Source organism: Peromyscus maniculatus, chromosome 10 (genome assembly GCF_049852395.1).
Source record: "Peromyscus maniculatus bairdii isolate BWxNUB_F1_BW_parent chromosome 10, HU_Pman_BW_mat_3.1, whole genome shotgun sequence".
Classification (NCBI taxonomy): domain Eukaryota; kingdom Metazoa; phylum Chordata; class Mammalia; order Rodentia; family Cricetidae; genus Peromyscus; species Peromyscus maniculatus.
The window spans coordinates 21,290,167-21,311,673 of record NC_134861.1 but is presented as its reverse complement, the minus strand read 5'-3'; the positions used below and the strand labels follow the sequence as shown (position 1 = coordinate 21,311,673).

Here is a 21,507-nt window from a genome sequence, read left to right as displayed (position 1 = left end):
AGAGAGAGAAAGGTAGCAGTCAATGGTAGAATAAGAAGGGGACAAGGACCCAGACCTCAGCTTGTATAGCGAGCAGTTTCTCTCTGGTCTTCCCTTCGTACCTCTCCAGGGCCAAGGGAAGTCCCCGCAGGACTTCCTCTCTGAGCCAGCATCCCCCATTTACATTAGCCTGCCCTTTGGGTATGAAAGCATAAATGGCGTCTTGAAAATGGGAGAGACACAGGGGTTCATTTTCTCCCAGTCATCCAAACCACTGGAGCCTGCAGGACGGAGAAAGAGCACCAAGGCTGCAGAAGAAGGAGCAGAGAGCTGGGTTTTTAGCATTGTGATCACAGTATTGGTGTTTTAAAACAATCCTTTTTTTGTTAAAGCAACACACACACACACACACACACACACACACACACACACACACACTAACAGTTTCTGTTAGTATAGACACCCCTCCCCCATCTCCCAGCCCGGTTGCTATAGAAATAGTTCTATTATAGAACTAGGAACTATAGACATAGTTCTGCTTGGTAACATGTGCCTTAAGCGATACCCGGGCATTTCTGGCTCCAGACCTTGAAGTTCACAACCATTTCCACAGCTGCCTCAGTGCCCAGCATGCTAAGGATGTCGGCTAGGCAGCCTTCCCACTGTTCAGAAAATTTCACTCCTGCAGCTTCTTGGCTGGTTTTGAGAAATCACTATATGAGGTGAGTGAACTCCTCTGTGTGTTGGTATTTAAACTGTGGTCAGACAGTTAAAAAAAGAAATGAAAAGACAGTTTAGTTCATAAACGACGGCCACGAGCAGTCGCCTTCTCCTTGTCCTCCCTGGTAGGATGCAACACAGATCTGCTACTACCCACAATAAAAACGGAGGGCTGAGGATTGTTATTTTAAGGCTGCTGTCCTGGGGAAAACAAAACACATTAAACGAGAAAGATGCTTAAAGACAACATGGTGACTTTGTTCCAAAAAAACATTTGGGTCCTTTCTCTGGGAAAGGGGGTTAAAAGGTTGTCAGGGCCTTCTCCGGGGCTCCGGCTGACAGTGAACATGTGTTTCCTCCCTTTTCCCGACTCGCCAGTAGCCAGAACACTGCTTGTTTTCTGCAGAGGTTGTCAAAAACAATTTCAGTCTGGAGACGATGAATGATAAAAGAGGTTTTCAAACAGTTTTTCGCTGTAGCATTCGCAGCCCTAGAGAGGAAGGATTGTATTACAATCTGGGTGCAAAGGGCTATGTTCCCCTGGAAGAACACAGAGCCTCCTCCAACCTGTTTGATGCTTCCCGGTGTCCCAGTGACCTGGAGGACACAGGGCAATAGACTCAATTAAGTGGATGCTCCAGAAAAGCAAGGCGGGGTGGGCACAGCCTGTTGAGGGGAACACCCCAAAGCCGCCCAGCAGCTCTTTTAATCCACTGGCCACATGTCTGGTTCTGTTTTAGAGTCACTTTCAGGGCCAAGAGCAGGACAGACTTCAGAGCTGGGTACAGCAGGAGCAGTGGCAGCCAAAGGCAATCAGTTTCTCAGTGGCCATTCTGCTGCGTGTAGATTCTGCCTTTTCCAGAGCAGCACAGGATGGTGGGATGCTGGCTCTGTGTCCTTCCCATCTGTTTATGGATATCCCAAGCCACCCTTGGGATTTATGCATAGAAAACTCAAAAGGTAAATGAGACAAGGTGACCACACCTATAATCCCAGTGCTTGGAAGGCTGAGATAAGAAATAAGATCAGAAGTTCAAAGTCATTCTCAGGTACATAGCAAGCTCGAGGCCAGCCCGGAATCCATGAGATTCTATCAAAAATAGAAAGCATGGCTGGAGATGGGTGGACAAGAGGAGAAAGGAAGGGAGAAGCCAGATGGTGGTGGAGGCCTTTAATCCCAGCCTTTAGGAGGCAGAGGCAGAGGCAGGTGGATCTCTGAGTTCAAGGACAGCCTGCCTGCACAGTTTCAGGACGGCCAGGGCTACACAGAAAAACTCTGTCTCAAAACAAAACAAAGAAGAGAAAGAAAGAAAGAAAGAAAGAAAGAAAGAAAGAAAGAAAGAAAGAAAGAAAGAAAGAAAGAAAGAAAGAAAGAAAGAAAAAGGGATATCGGGAGCGGTGGGGAAGGAGGGAAGGAAGGAAGAAAAGAAACCCCAACTGTTTTAGTGTTGCCTTTCCATACCATCACTTAAGTGTGCATAGAAAAATGAGGCTCACTGTTTTCTGACAGTCCCACTTTCTCAAGAGGGGAAAAGTAAAAAGCCACAGTCATTTCAACTCAGCGTGTGCTCCAGGGGCTCCTCCACTTCCTGTTTCATTATTTCATTGACTCCACTTCTGGGAAGCCTTGTAAGGTAAACTTAGAAGAGATGAGAACAGTGATGAACAAGGGGTGATCTGCATTTCAGGCATAAATTTATACCCGTCACTTTCCACATACCCAGGAAGATTCCTTGCAGGCTTACCTTGGCCAAAAGAAGAGCCTGGGAGCATGTATGCAATTTAGTTCACAAAACCAAAATTTGATTTCTCTGCAGCTTTTCAGGAACTCATCAGTGACATAAATCAAGACTCTGGGTACAGACTCTCTTAAGAAGACTGTGTTAGACTCCTAAGCTGGAAAAGAAACACCCAGACAAAAAGTTTCCCAGAACCTAAGGCTGGAAACACATTTCCACAGACGGTTTTTATTATTATCTTCTTAATGATATACATGGGTGGATTTAAATCTCTTCCCTCTGCTTCCACAGCCAGACTCCATAACATCTCCCAAGCAGTCACTTGTATTTCTTTCTTTATTATTTCTGACAATTCTTAAAATATTTTTAGCTCAGAGTGACAAACCTTTCTGCCACTGTAGGAAGATGGAGCTGATGGGTGACAACTGTGTCCAGTCACCCCAAGACCAAGGCAAAAGGAGAGCAACCCCAAAACCAAGGCAAGAGGAGAGTGACCCCAAGACCAAGGCAAGGAGAGACTTGAGTGCTGAACTGGCTTTTGCATCTGATTCTAATTTCTCTCCTAGCTATACAGTGTTATCACCACACAATTCATTTTCTGACTGTAATCAGAAAAGGAGTGTGGATAGGGAATGCCAGGCACTATCCAACAGGTGTAAGGGGTGAGTGGGGTCATGTTTCAAACAACGACCCCAGACCCAGTCCTTAGCTACACTGCTGTTTCCAGTGTTCACTGTCTAAACCAATGACATGTGTCACGGGCTGATGAATATGACAGCCACAGGGAAGGACAAACTTTCAACGACTAACGTCCTCTTTCAAGTCTGAGCCGATGATCCCACGCCAGCATATTTGGCCAGTGTCAGAGGGTTTTTGGCTAAGTGGGCTCAATCAACTGTTTCCGTCCTATTCTAGTTCATAATCCCTATTCAGCCTAAAGTGCGCTGCAGCCTAATGAATGTGGTAATGGAATCCTTGTGTGTGTTTTTCCACAGCAGGGCGCAGATTAGCATAAGTGTCACATTCTGTGGGCCTGCCCGCTCATTTCTCAGGCGTTGCATATGCCGGGGATTTCTCAACTGGATAATAAGAGGAATATGGTCTACACATGCAGAGCAGGCACTGTGTTTTCTGCAGGCAGTGTGGAATAAATCTCACCTGGAGGTAAGCTATGATAGATTAGCTTTGTACCTTTGCTTTAAAATGCAATATTTCACCCCAAGGATCCTGTAATCCGAGAAGAGAAGGATTGGATTGAATTTCACGCAGAGTTTCAAAACACACTGTCAACTTTGACCATGGGGTTGAGGAATTCTTCACCATTCTCCCAGCTTTTCACACTCACGAGGAGTTCAAAGCTCTGCTTGCCAACCAAGATTAGAAAGAACGAAGGTTTTGTTCTCAGAGATGCAAACAGGAGAGGTGGGGGGGCTGGAGAAATTCCCCCTGCTTCCCCTCCACTTGGAGAATCCTCACATAGATGCAAAACGGTGGGGCAAACTTACAGGCAGATTCGCCCACAGCACTTCTTGCTATGGTCCTTAGGAAAGCATGTCTTGACTACATACTAAGGATACCATTTAGAAGGTTCCACAAAATATGGCAATTAAGCATGCGCAGCACTTTGCATTTCCAGAGAACTATTGTTGACTTTCAGATTCCAAATTTTACAATAGCCAAGCTCTTTGGAATTAAACCTGTGTCCATCCCCAGGTCTGACACATATGCAAGATGGAATAATAGCTCTAGTTCATACTTTGAATCTCCCACTTTCTGCTCTGTTAGAGAAATTATATCTAAGACTGAAATAATAGTTAGAAATAAAATGTTTGCCAAGCATATGTGACCACTGAGCTGGTCAGTACCTTTTGCACTCAGACATTTCTCACTAATCATCCTAACTGGATGCTGAAACTGCACTGTAACCTGCAATGGAGTGTCAGGACTTGGTTTGAACTGGTCTAAGCAAGCCAGCCTCTCTCCTGCGGTGTTGGGACAGGGGAGGGGCACACCATGGGTAAAGCCTTGCAAAAGAAACGTACACAGGCAGCTCCTTGCCTCCTCGTGAACCTGTCTTGATGAGTCGGCTCACAGATGCCACGGAGCTGGCTAATTGACAGCTCCTCTGCAGAAGAGGACGACCATGCTGGAATTTCCCCAAGGCTGGGCTGTGGCCCCCACCCTGTCTCCAGCTCCTTTTCATGTCATCGCCCATGCCCTCCTACATGATAGAGGGACCCTGGGTGGCAGATGCATCTAAACTCCGAGGAAAGGGGCTGTTAAGTCGACCTTGGTAACTTAACTGAAACAGTATATGTGTAAATCCATTGCAAATCCCTGGCCTTTTACAACTCCTGTCCCAATGGAAATCAGATCACAGGTCTGTTTACAAGAGACCACGATCATTTGGATAAAGACCCATGACAGCATGGCCCAAGGATTATTGAAATTTTAGTAACCTAAGCTTTGAAAATATTCTAAAAGCAAAATAACAAGGGAGAGGTAATTGCCATGAGCTAATTACTTATGATAGTTCATATATATAAGTGGTGAACAATCTCTGTAAATGTCAGCTCATGGCACTTTGGCAATCACTTGTAATTTTTATTGTTTAAAGAAATGTCAACATTTCCATTTCCCCCAACTTCACTTAACCTTGGCTCAGCACACAACTGCTCGGGCCACCAGATGAGAGCACTTGGCGCTGGTGTCTCAGAACGCTTCATCCTTTTGAGGATGAGCAAGTCTTGGTCTCAATTTAGTTACAATAGTGGTGCTTTTAAAATTAAAAAGCATAGAGCGTGCACAGAATCGTTTGAAGGTTAGAATGAAAGGCCGTCCCCGTGTTCAAGACTTGCTAAAGGAGTGGATTGCCATTCACATTTCAGTGAAGCCTTCGGTAGACGTGGGGGGAAACATGTGAGAGATTTAGAAATCTGTTTTGTTGGTTTGTTTCTTTTTCTCGTCCTCCTGGCCACTGACAAATAACGACTGTGAAGAAGCAAGCCCCACAGAAGACAGCGTAACTAACTGCAGAAGGAGGCCAAGAAGACTGCTAATAAACGCTCCAGCTGGGAGGTGAGGTCCCAGGAAGCCCACTCTAGCAGCAGAGCGTTTCCTTGGCTCCCTTTCCTCCTCGGGCTTGTCTGCACTTCAGTGACAGTCAAGTAATTCCCTTCCCTCCATCTCCCCTGGGTGCACACTCCCTGGAGAGTGTATCTAAGCAGGAAATGTTCCAGTATGGAAGACGCTAAGAAAGATAGGCACCCACAGGCGAGACCGGCAAGCCCCTGCTCTGCGCAGGCGCAGGAGCTGAGCAAGGCTAAGGGAGGTCAGGAAGACTAGGGCTGTGGAGAGGGAGACAAAGTGTGGAGAGGAGCCCAGGAGCCTGGAATGGCACCCCTGCACTAGAGCCTCGTTCTGCAAGGCCACATGCAGGGCAGCTAGGGTAGAGGGGTAATGAAGCAGACTGGAGAGGACCACCACAAGAGGGCTATCGAGGCAGAATGGGGATGTATCTAGGGAGGTAAGGATCAAGGTCCTCGGAGCCCATTCACCTACTGACCTACCCTGTATCCTTGAGCTTCCAATGAGGTGAATTGCCTCATCGATGTCTTCGTTCCCGTTTACGAGTATTAAACCCTATAATCAAAATAACCCTCATCCTTAAACTCAACAGCATGTTTTGTATGGGGCTTCAAAGGGGGGAAACGTGAGCTTATAGAAGAAAGAAAGAGAAGAAGATGCAGGAAAGGCTGTCAGTAGATTGATGGGGAGTGGGGGAGAGAAACTTTGTACCAGCAAATTCTTACCTGCTGGCACTTCGACAGGGAAAATGTAAAAAGACAGCCTGAAAAAAAAAAAAAAAAAAAAAAAAAAAAAAAAAAAAAAACCAAAAAACCCAAAAGCATCAACATTTGCCTGATGGAATCAGACCAAAGCCAGAAATACATTGAAGAGCCAAGTGGTATTACATTGAAATATGTGGACTGTAAGATTAATTCAGGACCATGTTCAAGCTACTCTTTAGCATTGTGAATATAAAGTAATATTCCATAAAAACTTTACACTTTTTTTTAATGGAGTTTAGCTTCTGAAGGGTATTATGTCATACCTAATCCCTTTTGGTTTCAGTCTGGAAGCCTGACTGGGGTGGTGAGGGAATGAAGAAAGGACAGACACACAGACATGTATACAGAAGAGCTGGGTCAGGTGGGCTTTGTGCCCTCTGATGGGGTGGCACCAACTACTGTACAACCTGGAACCTTTGCACATTGATTATGAACAGCACAGACAGGGGACGGGGTGGGAGTTAGTCTTGGTAGTAGGTCTTTGTGGGTGCACAGGCTCAGGCTGTAGTCCTCTAGGAAGGGAAAGTGGCCGTTGCCAGTTTTTGCACACACAGCCAACATTCACACTCAGACCAGACAAAGGTTTTGCCAATTCTGAGCCAGACCCATCTGCAGAAGGATTTGCCACCCATGGGCTGAGGTCTTGGTTCTTGACAAGGCTGGCTCATGTCCAATGATAAACATTCATTCAATCAGGACTTCACTCACTCCCTACAATTTTATTCTCTGGAATGTTGATGATAAATCCTTTAACATCTCAATATCTTTACAAAATTGGATTCCTTTCCCCTTTAAGAGATCTGTATTGAGTCTAGCTCAGATGAGGCCAATTTTACTCAGGTGTGTAAGGCCCAGAGCTCAGGGAAAACCACCTAATGCCCTGATCTGGAACAAACACAGGGGAAACCCTCAGTAGAACATTAAGTCCATGAATGATCTTCTTCCACAGTTTCTGATGATAGAATGATGTAGAAAACAAAAAACTGCTATTTTGATAAAAGGACATAGGGATAAATGACTTCTACCAAGATTCTGCTATACCCATAGATCAGTGCCTTGCTCAGTCATCATCAGAGAAGCCTCCTCCTGCAATAGAGGAGAACAAATAGACGCGCAGCTGGACAATGTGCAGAGAGTGAGACACATTTAAGCAGTCCTAAACAGGGTGTCTCCATCACATTCCTCTCCTCAGGACTCAGGGAACTCTGCAGAGGAGGAGGTGGAGTGATTGTCATAGCCAATGGGGATGGAAGACACCAAGGAAACAAAACTTTCTAGACACACATGGACTCACAGAGACTGGGGCAGCATGTGCAGGGCCAGCACAGGCTAGACCAGCTCCCCGGGGTCCCGGAGAGGAGAAGCAGACACAGCCCCCACCCCAGCTCAGAAGCTATTTCCAGTTGATAACCTCTTGCAAACGAAAACTTATTTTTTTCCCAATAGAGTCTCATTGAATGCACTTAAGGGTAGACCCCATGCCCAGCTGCAGATGGCCAGCACAAAATGAACTAAACGGAGGTGTTTCTTTTTTGTTGTTGTTGTTTTTGTTTTGTTTTGTTTTTGTTTTGTCTTCAGTGCTTTTTCAGGCAATTTTTTTTAATCTTACAGATAATTTGTTTTTATATTATGGTGAGTCCAGTTTTGTTTTTATGGGTTTTCTGTGTGTGCAAATATGCATGTCTCAGTATCTGTGTGTATTTCTTGTGCATTTTTTGGCTCTTTTTCTTCTTTTTTTTAAATTTTATTATATTTTAGATGCCTGTATTCTAATGAGAGAGAGAAAGGAAAGGGTGTGGATTTGGGTGGCTTGGAAAGTGGGGAGGAGCTGGGAAGGGCTGGGGGAGGGGTTTGGCGGAGCTGGGGGAGGGAAAACCAAAATCAGAAAATACTGTACAAAAAAAAAATCCATTTTCAAATTTAAAAAAAAAGCTTCAAAAATTAACAGTAAAGACAAAGAAGACAAAACAAATAACAAGGCTGATTAGAATATAGGCAAGAAGGAACTCTTATATACTGCTGGTGGGAATATGATACTTGAAGAGACTTCAGCTACAATAGAAATCAGTACAGAGGTTCCTCAAAAGGCTGAAAACAGATCTACCATATGGGCCAGCTATAAAACTCCTGGACACTTACCCAAAGGACTCCAAATCAATACATAACAGACATACTCGCACCTAAGTGTTTTCTGTAGCAGCGTGCATAATAGCTAAATTGTGGAGCCACCCTGAGTCTCCAACAACAGAGAACTGGATAAACAAGGTCACATATATACAAACATACACACACACACACACATACACACACACACACACACACACACACACACACACTCTGACATTTTATTTGTGGAAAAATGTATGTAACTGCAGAAAATCTTATTAGGCAAATTAAGACAATTGCAGAAAGACAGATATCGTATGTTTTCCCTCGCTTGTAATTTTCATATTTTTTATAGATATAAAAATATGTATGTATTTATGACACAAAGGGGGAAGTGAAACTGTCTCAGGGACTAAGAGGAGGAGGACAGTGTGGCGGGGATGTGCTCAATGTGCAATGTGTACTTGTACATGTATTTATGTAACAAAACACCATGTGCAATGAATATATATGATGAAAATGTTTTTTTTAAGGCCAAAAAAAATGACATGCTAATGAGGGAACAGAAAAAGGGAACTGTCCTGGGCTAGAGCACTTGTTCTCTCCAAGCACCAGGTTTGATTCCCAGCACCCACAGGGAGCCTCACCACTTCCTCAGGCACCAAGCATGCATCTGATGCACAGACATGCAGGCAGGCAAAGCACTCATAGGAGTCAAATAAATCAAAAGAAAAAACAAAGAAAAAGAAAAGGGGAACTCTCATACGCTGCTGGCAGGAATGTAAGTCAACACACCCATTCTGTAAAATAGAGTGAAGGTTTCTCACAAAAGAAAAAATAGAAACACAAAATGACTCAGCAGTAAGTACCACTGCTAGGTGGTGTGTATTTTAAGAAATGAAAATTAATATATTGAAAAACATCTGCACACCTATTTGTAGCACTGTTCACAAAGCTAAGATATGGGGTCAACCTAGGTTTCCAATGACAGATGAATGGAGTATGTGTTCATAAACAGAATGGAATATTTTCACCCATGTAAGAAAATCCTGTCATTTTCAGCAATGTGGCTGAGTCAGGGAACGTGTTACGTCACATAGGCCAACTGCAGAGAAACAGATACTGTGTGTCCTCACTCATACGGGAGGCAAATAAACTGATCTAGACAGAGAGAGCTTTGGCATAGTAGGAACTGAGAGGGGAGAGAAGGAATGGGTAATGGGCACAAAACTACGGCTAAATAGGAAGAAAGGGTTCCAGAATTCTACAGCAGGGTAGATCGGCTATTAGTCTTTATTTTTATTGTATTTTAAAACAGTGACTATAAAGGATTTCGAGCGTTCCCCTCTCAAGAAAAGACAAATATTTGAGATGATGTATATGCCGATGATGTAGAGAACAGGGAAGTCTCATACATTGTTGGTAGGGTTGTAAGTTAGCACACCCATTCTGGAAAATAGAGCAGAGATTCCTAAAAAAAAAAAAAAAAAGAACAAGAACTACCAAATGATCCAGCATTTGATTTAGTCATTACACATATATACAAGTACTATCAAAATACCATACTATATCTCATAAATAAGTACAATTAATATATATTAACTTTCAAAACAATATTTGCTGTCTGAGTATGGAAACAGTAGGTAGAATGTTGGTTTCAGAGGACAAGAAGCTGGTCCAGCACAGAGGTCAGGTGGAGGATGATGAGTTTACCTTCCAAGGATGAGCAGGGCACGGAGGACAGGAAGCACCACACAGGCAATACCACCTCCTCACCACCTCGGGTCAGGTTGAAGTAGATTAGAATTTCTAATTTATTTATTTTTATTTTATGTGCATTGGTGTTTTGCCATGGGTGTCCAATCCCCCAGAACTGGACTTGTGAGCTGCCATGTGGGTGCTGGGAATTGAACCCGGGGCCTCTAGAAGAGCAGTCAGTGCTCTTAACCACTGAGCCATCTCTCCAGCCCAGAAAGTCACTTCTTAATCCTAACTTTCCTACTCACTCCGCTGGGTGCTGCACGTAGCAGGTCTCTGGTGGAAAGGGTACCACCCATGACTTTCTGCTGGTAACTGAATACCTCAGATTTGGATGTCCCATGTCCTACTTTCTGTGTTCTGGAGCGGGGCCATAAGCAGTCCCTTCAGCTCCAGGGGAAACTCCCTTTGAAGTCTGAAGAGCCTTCATTAGTCTTCATCAAAACACAAAGGAGGCCTCAAGGAAAAGCACCCTGCTTGCTAACACCGATGGTGACCTCTGCCTATTGCAGGAAAAACCGTAAGACATGAGCTACTAAGAACTAACTAACTAACTAACTAGCTAACTAACTGAACGGAGGACAAAGTAGGACCCGTCAGTTTTCCCCACTTCTCCTGTGTCTGGGACGCACACCGGATGGAAGTGTGGAGGAAGGAAGAAGGGTTAGTTTGGTTCACAGCTCCAGAGGGAAGGGGAGGCGTGGCCAAGGCCGTGGAGATCAGAGCCTGCATAGGCCAACGCTAACCCTGACTCTAACCCTGACCTTCTTCTTGAACCAGGAAGCTGAGGTGCTGACTGGAGCCAGGGCAGATAGAAATTTCGAAGACCCCATTGGCTTGCTTTTCTCCGGCAGCTCTTACTTACCTCTAATACACTTCTACAGCAGTGGTTCTCAACCTTCCTCATGCTGTGGTGACCCCCAACCATAAAATTATTTCTGTTGCTACTTTGGCTACTGTTATGCTACAATATTATCATAATGCAAACATTTTTTGGAGCTAGAGGGTTGCTAAAGGGGTCGCGACCCACAGGTTGAGAAAGCACCGTCCTGCGGCCTTCAAAACTGTGCTGCAAGCTTGGAGACAAGTGCTAAATACAAACCTGTGGGGCATTTCATATCCAGGCCATAACGCTCTCCCGTGAAGCAGCAGGAGCTCCTGCTTCACTCACTGTGGCCCCCCTCTCCACAGCAGCTGACTGGAGCTGGAGCTGTGAAAGATACATTCTTTGCTTTACGAACACACTCACCTAGACTTGTCCCTAACACACACACACCCTTTTACCCAGTCTCATGAAAGACTCCTTTTGTTTCCTTTGCATGACACTGTCAGGTTATTGACAAAAAAATAACGTTTGCTTCGAGAACGTCTTGGTTTATGTTCCATTTAAAACGAGATACCCCAGTTTGGCGGCTGGCCCGATCCACCAAATGGTTGCCGCTTCTTGGCTGGACTCCTCCCAGGGGAGGAAACTGCTGTCAGGGGAAGGGAAGGGCACCGTGAGTCACTCTCTGAATGGCTTCCCTTTGAAGCCAGCTCTGTCACCCCCAAGATGTACCTTCCAGTCTGAAAGAACAGCAACCTAACTGTGGAGCACACTAAGCGACAGCCTGGCCCTCCCTGCTCAGCACACTTGATTGCACTTAGTTATTCAGGCTTAATTGTGTTGGGGGGTACAATTTGGAAGGAAAAATATAAAGGACAAGGCATGCCCATTGCCATCTGTTTTAGCAAGAAATTCTTTCAGCCTGATGCAATCAATTACGACAACTTGGGTTGTACTTCTTTTAAATCGTGGGCACCAGTAAGAACTCTGACCATAATTTTCAACCTCGTCTGACTTTCTCTTTACACACATACAAGGAAGCCTTATCATAACTAATATGAAGGGCCCCAGCTAGGTGCCAGACAGGGCTCGCCATCACACTTCCTCTACAAAGCCTGTCAGAGCCACAGCGACACCACCAGCTCAGAATCCTCCAGATTCTTCCCTACAGTCTCTCTCCCCATCACAGGCTTCTTGAAGACACGCTTTGAATCCTGTGGGCTCAGGCCATGCAACTCTCCTGTTGAACCAATCCTTTCATGAGATCATCTTAACAGGAACCAATGAGGTGACTCCATCCCCACAGTTCAAGACATATCTCACGAAACAGCTTATCCCTGCTGAGTAGAATGAGTACCCCCAAGAACTTGAGGTGAAATCCCCCCCCCACTTTTCTGTTCTCCATCATGTACCAAAATTACCATGAAGAACGCTCTAAGAATCCATTCCCTTGGAAGTCCATTCTCAGGACTTGACCCTCTTTCTTTTCACTTCCTTCTTTAAGTTAGTCTGAGTACCTTGACTTTTTTCATTGTAATTATTCTCTAGTCATTCCACAGCATTAAGTAAGATGACCTATATTAAAATGCTGTGTAATCTGTATTTTCTAGCAGCATATGACTTTTGCCTACTCAAGGTGCATGCCTTCTGATTCCTGTTTCTCCGTGAGTCAGGTTACAGTAAACAGGTCCATATTAACTGATTGTATCACCGATTGCAGAGCCAAGCCTACTGATGGCCCAAGGACCTGGGTAGCTCACCTGGAGGCAGCGGCAATGAGGTTAGAATGTAATTTCTGCAGTTAGTCAGCCTGAATAAAAATTCTGGCCAGGAAGTGGTGGCACACGCCTTTAAGCTCAGCACTCAGGAGGCAGAGGCAGGTGGATCTCTGTGAGTTCAGTGCCAGCCTCATCTACCAGGGGAGTTCAGGATAGCCAGAGAGCTGTTACACAGAGAAACCCTGGCTTAGAAAAAAAATTTCTGGACCTTCCTTCTCCTACTTGTGAATTCAGGCCAATTATTTAACATTGCTAAGCCTCAGTTTTCTGATTTATAAATTAGAAAAGCATATCTACTTCATGGGACATTATAAAGATTTAGTGAAAAAGCAACTGTCAACATAGGAAATTTTTGAGGCACAGATGAACTAACCTGTGTTATCACAGGGTCCCAATATTGAGAGGAGAAAGTGAGTGTGAGGTCCCACCTTTACCCAAGAAGCTATTTGCAGTTGATGCCAGCTAGGAAAGGAAAAAATCAGTGTTCTCCAGTGGAATATTACTAAGGATATCAACCATACTCCAGAGAGGCCCCATGCTCAGGAGTAGATGGTCAACACAAAACGCACTCCATGCTATTTGTTTTTTGGCTTTTTTTTTTTTTTTTGGTCTCATTGGGTTTTGGTTTTGATTTTCATGTTCATGATTTTTGCATTTTTTTAAGTGAGCCTAAGTTAGGTGGGTAGGGAGGTGGGGAGAATCTGGGAGGAGTTGGGGGAGGTGAGAAACATAATTAAATTTATGAATATAATTTAATAAAACAACAACATTTAAAAAATAATAGCAGGTGTAATCAATAGAAGACCTGGTACACCATGGTGGGCACTCAAGTGAAATCATGATTCCTACTGTTATCAGAAACAAACATCACAGTTGTCAGCTTGCCCTCATGCTCATTCTTGGTATTTTCATCTCACCAGCCACTGCACCCAGAAAGCAAAGGCCATTCCATATGAGTGTGTACCTCTGAAAAGAGTGGGGAGCAAACTTCTCTGCAAGCACTGTGGAGGTAAGCCTCACTACTACCTACTCTTTCAATCACGTGTCAAGACTCTGTCCTGACCCCGGCAGATGATCCATGGGTAGATGGATCATGTGTTTTAAATCACAAAAAAGGCCAGAATGCTGTGTGTTAAAATGTTAACAGTGGGTATCCCGAGAGATGGTATTAAGGGAAAGCCTAATTAGGTTCTACACCTCAAGCAACAGACCCCTTCCCAGCTTAACTTAAGCAGAAAAAGGAATGTGCTGAGTAGATCCCAGAGGATGTGCCTGGAGAATAAAGTGGGAGATGGGCAGCTACAAGGCACACTGCTATGTAGGCAAGACCATAGCCAAAATCACACCACAGGACCCAAAGGGAGAAACCCTGCTACCCCTGCAGCCTGACACTGCTCTCTGTGGCTGGCCAGGGCATTGCCAGCCCTAGGCAGACATTGCATGCCTTTGGTTATGGGCATTGGAGAATGAAGGTGTCTGGTCCCACCACCAAGATGAAGTCCTTACTGTCGGCTTCTTGGATCACTCAGTGCATGTTCAAACACCTGACCAGTGTGGAATGCCTGCTGGCAACGACTGCACACCACACCCTCCCTCGATTCCTGGAAACTCTCACACTGTGGGGAACACCCTCAAGTGTGGGAGCTTCAAAAACTGAACAGACCAAAAAATGACAAGTGTTTCCACAACTGAAGTAAATTTTTTAGCCTCTTGTATGGTCTTTTATCTATAAATTGTATATATACATACATGAACATACACATGTTATTCTGTGATCACATAAAATAACAGACGTCTATTGTTTTAAATTACAATCTATTTTAAGGTATTTTTAAGCTCATAATCATCATTCAAAACCCACCGAGTCTGTAAAGAGTAAAACAGAAACAGGCAGAGAAGCTGCTGAGCCCAGGGAGCACGGGACATATGTATATTTGGATTTTAAGATGTAGCGAGAAAGAAATGATCAAGAGACAAATTGGAAAGCTATGTTTGACACCTTTTTCCTTCCCCTGAGCTGAGAGCAGGGGGTATCTAATTGCTCCTGCTTCCTCCAATAGTAATCTCATAAATAGCACAAAGGCCTAGTGTGGCTCTCCTCCCTCGGTATCAGATAACTGTCTCCACTGTGTGTGCAGCCCATGCATTCATTTTAGTGCCAGGCTGGCTTTTTATGTCTTTGAAAGGAGCCTTGGACAAATCCACTTTGAGCTTTGCAGTGAGCTTGGCTTTGCAGCCAAAATAAATGAGCGAAGTCTAGAACTTTGTTTTCAGAGTTTGTCAAGTTCTTTCCAGCGAAATATTTCCTCCCGTTCCAGATGTTGTGGTTTTCATGACTTCAGCTCCTAGTGGCCTACCATGTGAAAATGCCTCATTTGGGAGATTTCATGGGGATGCAGAGGGGCGGGCACAGCTCATCTGCACGCAGATGGCCTCAAGGGGTGATTTCGATAAGGGCTGCTTTGACTCTTTAAGATGAATCATTAAGTAGAACACATTAACTTTTCTTTCTTTTTTTTTCTCCCCTTTTGATAATGGCACTTATGTAAATTCGATTTATTTTATGTTCTGCATGGACAGAGTGAGGTGAAAAGTAGGAAATTATTGTTTCAATCAAAATATTCAGATTATTGGGAAAATGTTCATTTGAAACTTCAGCTATCTGGGGAGTTGTTTTAATTTTCTGTTTCTCTGTGTTAGTCAAACAGTCAAAATCATAAACACAGACATGAGACTACAATCAGGCCAGCCACCCAGAGTGACACACCTAAGCCCTGGGAGATGGGTAGAGAATGAACGCACAAGTTTACTAATACAACCAGATACAACCGCTGTATTCCTATGTCAATATTGTCAGCTGACGAGTTTGCAAGATCACTGTTTCCACTGCACGCCCTTGAAAGAGTCAGAGGTCCTGGAACACACACAAATTTAACTTGAGAAGAAGGAATTCACTGAAAGAGGATTGTTGAATTGGTTCAAGGAGCACTTTTTTTTTCAAAGTCTGACTTTTTGTAGTTTAATATTTCATAGCTTTTAAATGTAATTTACAGTGCATGTATTTTATAAGTGCATATTTATGGCCTGGAAAGACTCAGTGATGGAAGACTGTTGCTACCGAGCCTGATGACCTGAGTTCAATCCTAGTGACGTGCATGGTGGAAGGAGAGAACTGACTCCAGCAAGTTGCCCCCTGACACACACACACTCACAAACTAGCAATAAAGTAAACCATTCACAGTGTGCATCTGTGTACATGTCTGCTTTGACCCTGAAGATCTCATAATGAATGGTCCCCGTGTGTGTGACGGGGGTGAACTCCTCTCTGCCCATTCTCATCATCACACTGAAAAGGCAGTGTTCTTCCAGGAGTTTCTGGCAGATCACCTGCAGGCCTTTTAGGAGGTGTTGTCCCTGCTCATTCTGATATCTTAATAAATACAGAAATAAGTGCTCCCCACCAAAGCGTCTACTGAGAGCATTTAACGTGGTATAAAACAAGTCCATTTTCACAGACTTTAAATGGCCTGCTCAGTCCGGACCCTTTCCCTAACCGATGCACCCGACTTCTCTTTCTCACCAGGCTTTAGTCTCAGGACTCATTCTCTTCATTTCTAGATGACTCAGTTTCCCTTCTGTCCTTGGAAGAGTGTGGACAGGAACAGATAGACAGCTGAGAAACATTTGAGCTAACTCATGGAAGGATTCTCAAGTGCTTAGAAGATGAACAGACACTGGGTAGGGATGTGCTGTATAGTAGTGCTGGGCACTCTGAATTAAATGGGAGAGGTCTGGGTCTTCAGGAAAAAATCGACTAGCCCAGGGAAGCAGAAGGAGCCTCGCTTCATTTACATCTGTCCTCTGCCCTCAACACATTTCCGTAAATGCCAGTCAACACCCAATTATCCACATGAGGATTACCCATGTCAGAATTGTCTCCTACTAATTTTTAATCCCCAAATGAATTTCTCCTGTTGCCCAGGGTGTCCTTTCCTGCCAGCCATGAGTATCTGTTTAGAAAGTCAAGCTAATATTGACAATAATATGCATAGGTTCTAATTAAAGGAGTCTGTTGCCAAAGGAGGGAAAAGAAAAAGGAACACATGATACCTCCCGAGGCCAAACAGCAGTGATTTGGGGATTATCTGCTGCCGGGGACTCGGCACCGCCACTCCTTGCCACCGGCACGTACGACCGAGAACTGGCTGCCTAACATGTTTTTCAATAACTGCTTCAGGAGCGACGCTGTTGATCAGCAAAGGACTGTTGTCCTAGCACATGTCTAACTTGGTAATTATGGTGTTTTCTTACAACACGCTCTACAGCTGCTATTCTATGGTTCATTTGCCTCTAAAACTTAGGAAATAATTGCTTTCGGTGAGGAGTTTATGAGGGAAAAAAAACTAACAATTCCAGTCCAAGCTATTAGACACTGTATGTTTCCAGACAAAAATCAAATCATGACCCAAAGGGGAATTTAGATCTTCTGAAACTGTACCCAGCTACCTTTTTATGAACACATTACTTAACTAATGGAACCAGAACCTTCAATGCCAAATTACCTCAACCACCAACAAAGCAACATTCTGGTGAAAACTCAGAAATTGTCAGCATCGTGTCAGCTGAGAAGCTTCTGATTTGCATCCTTAAATTTTCTGGGTGCTAGAAAAATGAACTGTGCTGCTAACAGAGGGAACCTTGGGTGCTGACACATGAGAAGCCCAGTTGATCCACCAGCGAAGACAGTATGCACCATGCAGAAATGCCAGGCCTTCCCAACTAAACAAGAGAGGTTTGGGGCCTCGTGAAAAGACCAAACAGCCAAGGGCAACCAGAAGGTGCCAGACTTATTTTATATCTCTTGTGCAATCTTTAGAACCCACGCAAGGTTCATATTCTGTTCTGTAGTGCTTATCTTAACTTAAAATTGCTTTTTGCCTCTTAAAATCTTGAGTTAAATGGATGCCCTGAGGTGATGAGCAGCATCCATACCACAGTTCTCTATACCACCTGGTGCCCAACCTCATATACCACCTAAGGGTCTGAGGACAAGCAGTCATAAAGCAGAGCTCTTAAAACACCCTCTTCCAATGATGTAGCTTCAGGTATCAATTGGGGAGGCTGGGGAGACATCACCAGTCCTCAAGATGCACATAGGCACAATGCCAGTATCATGATTTCCTGGCTTTAGCTGTTGCCCCTTTTCCTAAAGACTGCCTGGGGAACGTGGGAGTCCTGCATGCAGCTGCACCTGGTCTAAAGTTTATGCACGAACCTTGAGCTCTTCTTGTCTTTTCCCAGCCCACATTCTCCTTTTTCTTCATCTAGCTGACAACCAGCTCCGATGATCACGAAGCTGAATTGAGGTTTCCACACCCAAATTATGGCCAGGGAACTTTCCTATTATAGCCATAGGATTCCTTCCATTTCCCCAAATCCTACCTACAGAAGTAGTTTTAAAAATTTAAAGACTTTAAGGTCACCTCATAAACATTTTTGAATTTTTTACACACTTTGTTTGGCATGAAGACTATTGAAGCCCTTTTTTTTCTAATCACATCCTTAAAAAAATAAAATAAAATGACTAGACTGATGACCCAAATTGGCATCTCCAGACAGATGTCTCCTAGAGACAGGCCCAGCCCGAGTTCCACTCCTCAGCAGAATCACTGTTGCAGATGATGGCTGTGTCTCCTTTACATCGAAAACCTAGGAGACCTGCTTCTTCTGCTGCATCAGCAAGGGCTGCTGACTAAAAGCTCTATCTAGACTCTTTCTACCCAGCAGAAGGGACACAGGATTCTGTGACACAACCAACCTATACACAGTAGATACACAATGAATACTGATGAACAGAATGAACACATACATTTTTGTGCATATGTATACATACTTACCAAGGACGATGATAAGATGTGAAGATGTAGGAGTTAAAGCTGCTTTAAAAGCTTAACTGGCCAGATGATGTTGGCACCAGCTTTTAATCCCAGCACTCGGAAGGCAGAGGCAGGCAGATCTCTGAGTTTGAGGCCAGCCTGGTCTACAAAGTGAGTTCCAGGACAGCCAGGGCTACCCAGAGAAATCCTGTTAAAAACAAACAGCAACAAAAAAAAGCTTTAACTAGCAACTAATCTGCCAACTTAATTGAACACTTACTACTCTCCATGGAGTACCTCTTATGCTTTTAGGACCTACAGTGGCCCCAGAAAACAGAAGCTGGGTAAAATGTGACTTCTAGCTGTGGACAGAAAACTATGCATTTGAAGCAAATATGATCTGTATAACCCGTGATACCACAAAGGGCTAAGTCTAAGCACAAGTTCTGAACTTCAGAAACGGAGCTGGGAAGTACAGTGCTTCGTGGTTCTTGTAAAAAATTGAATGGAAATAAGACAAGACCAACAAGGAGGGGAGAACAGTGTTCCCAAAGAGAAACTGTGGGGACAGTAGAGCTCAAAATGCAGACGGAAACATGGGTGTGGCCATGGCGTGTGGGAGGGGCTGGCACTACCAAAGGGACCAGCTTAACAAGTCCTCTCCTGCTCTCGGTCACCTTCACCGTATCCCAAGATGAACCGACCAGCCGGCTTTGAGGACATTTGCAAAAATATCCATAACAAGTAGATATATAATAATTGGGTTTTTTTAAGGTATAAAAATCTAAAATGTACCTGGAAAGAGGAATCATTAACTGCGGACACTCCAATTCCTTGGCTGACAGCAGGAATTATTTTGACACTTTAAAGTGTACAATACATCAGCTTGAAAAATCATGCAGCAGTGGGTCAAAGGATTCCATGCTTACTCGAATATTAAGCACCAAGAAGTAGTTTTTCTCTCAAAATTAAGTCAATAAAATTTCAAACACAAAAAATAAGGCAGAGAGAATGAATGCTGATTCACCATCAAATCAAGTAGAACCACCCAGACAGACTGTGGCGTTCTTGGTATGCATACAACCACAGCCGTCTGTTCTTCCTTGGAAGTGTACAACACGAAGACTAGCTGAATGAATGGCTTCCTTCTTGGATGCTGTGTGCCCAGCTGCGTGTCCCTTCTTGCATGCATTTTTCCATGTCCCATTTACCTGAACTATAACTGGATATTAGAAGCAATTACTCTTCCAAAATTTTTTTTTTGGTCTTGAAACATTGTGTGTCTTTCCCAGCCACTTCCCCTTTCAGTCAGTTATCCGGACTTCCACTCAATTATTTAATCTTTGAACAAAACCCCCAACCAGAACCCCAATTGGGTGGCTCTTTGACACACAGACAGCTGAGCTGAACTAGTCCCAGTATCTGAGTTTGGAGACAGACTTCAGTGGCTTAGACAATGGAGAAGTTTTGCTCTCATGTTCCAGCATGAGCATCCCAGGGCTGATTGTCATCAGCATAGGGTACCAGAGTACCCTCTGATGGAGCACTGTCATCCTTTCTTTCACTGGGACTTGGAGGCCGAGTCCTGGGTAACATGATGGGATGAGGGGAGTAGAAGATGGTGGTGTATGTTTAAGGACTATTTTGAAGTATAAGCTTTAGGCTGTTTTCATCTATCTACCCACCTTACAGTCAATAGAGATGTAGGGGAAGAAGCTAAGCTATGCCCCTTCTCCCCTGATATGATTGAGAAGTGATTCATATCAAATCTGCTCATATCTAATTTGTCAGGGTGTCTCATCTAGCTGCAAGAGACTCTGGAAAATATGGGGCTTAGCTAGATAGTCTTATATTTCTTATACTTCTAACCACCATAAATGGAAATATAAAAGAGAATAACTTTCACAGAAGCCATGGAGAGAGTCATAAGATAAAATAAAATGAAGAAAATCAATAAGCCAACATTTTAAAATAGTATTAAAAATATGAGCAATATGTTCAATATATCACGGTCTTTTTTCTGAAGTAAACATGAGGCTGACATTCAGGGAGCTCTAGAGTCTTGAAAGAGGTCTTCTGGCTCACATGGCTGAGGGTAAAGAGACCAACTAGTGGAGAGAGACTTCCTATGAAGGGCATGGCTGATGGGTTTAGGGAATCTGAGATCTAGATTACTTATTCTATTACTTAGCTTATTCATGAGTCTGGTATCTAAGTGCTTTATTCTTTGGTTTTTAATTCCTTTGCATCATTTTTTCAGCTTGTCATTCACATTTAGGAAATGAAGGGTTGGGAAATATAATATTGGTTAAGTGAAAGGGGCAAATAATTATTACTGGGGCAGATAAGAACAGGGACAAGCCTAAGGTGTTGGCTCAGAAGAAGTGACCGCAGCAAGGGCCAGAAGAATGGAATGCTCTTTGGAATTTTAGGAGAGACTTATTTCAAATTATGTAGGATGGAAGACCAGGTTTATTACTTGTTAAAAATGGACAGAGTGGCTTGAGAGATGGCTCTGTGGCTGTCTTAGTTAGAGTTTCTATTGCTGTGAAGAAACACCTTGACCAAAAGACAAGTTGGGGAGGAAAGGGCTCACACTTCAGCATCACTCTTCATCACTGAATGAAGTCAGGACAGGAACTTAAACACACAGGATCTCAGAGGCAGGAGCTGATGCAGAAGCCATGGAGGGGAGCTGCTTACTGGCTTGCTTCCGCCTGGCTTGCTCAGCCGACCTTCTAATAGAACCCAGGACCAGCAGCCCAAGGATGGCACCACCCACCATGGCTTGGTCCCTCCCCCATTGATCACTAAATGAGAAAATGGCTTACAGCTGGATCTCAAAGAGTCATTTCTTCATCTGAGGCTCCTTCC

General features: G+C 43.9%; 1 long non-coding RNA gene across 5 annotated transcripts in view; it reads left to right on the top strand.

Annotated features, from left to right (window-relative positions):
• The first annotated feature begins 495 nt into the window (after positions 1-495).
• The window catches only part of LOC121832693 (uncharacterized), a 34,655-nt gene continuing 13,643 nt past the window's right edge, over positions 496-21,507 (top strand). For 2 of the 5 annotated variants that reach the window (XR_013042823.1, XR_013042821.1), the window contains exons 1-5: positions 496-701; positions 2,840-2,945; positions 3,434-3,602; positions 5,438-5,516; positions 13,678-13,766. This is a non-coding gene — a long non-coding RNA (uncharacterized LOC121832693). Of the gene's footprint in view, positions 702-2,839; positions 2,946-3,433; positions 3,603-5,437; positions 5,517-13,677; positions 13,767-15,457; positions 19,250-21,507 lie in introns of those variants that run through there. The other 3 variants (XR_013042824.1, XR_013042822.1, XR_013042825.1) reach the window with 3 other exon arrangements.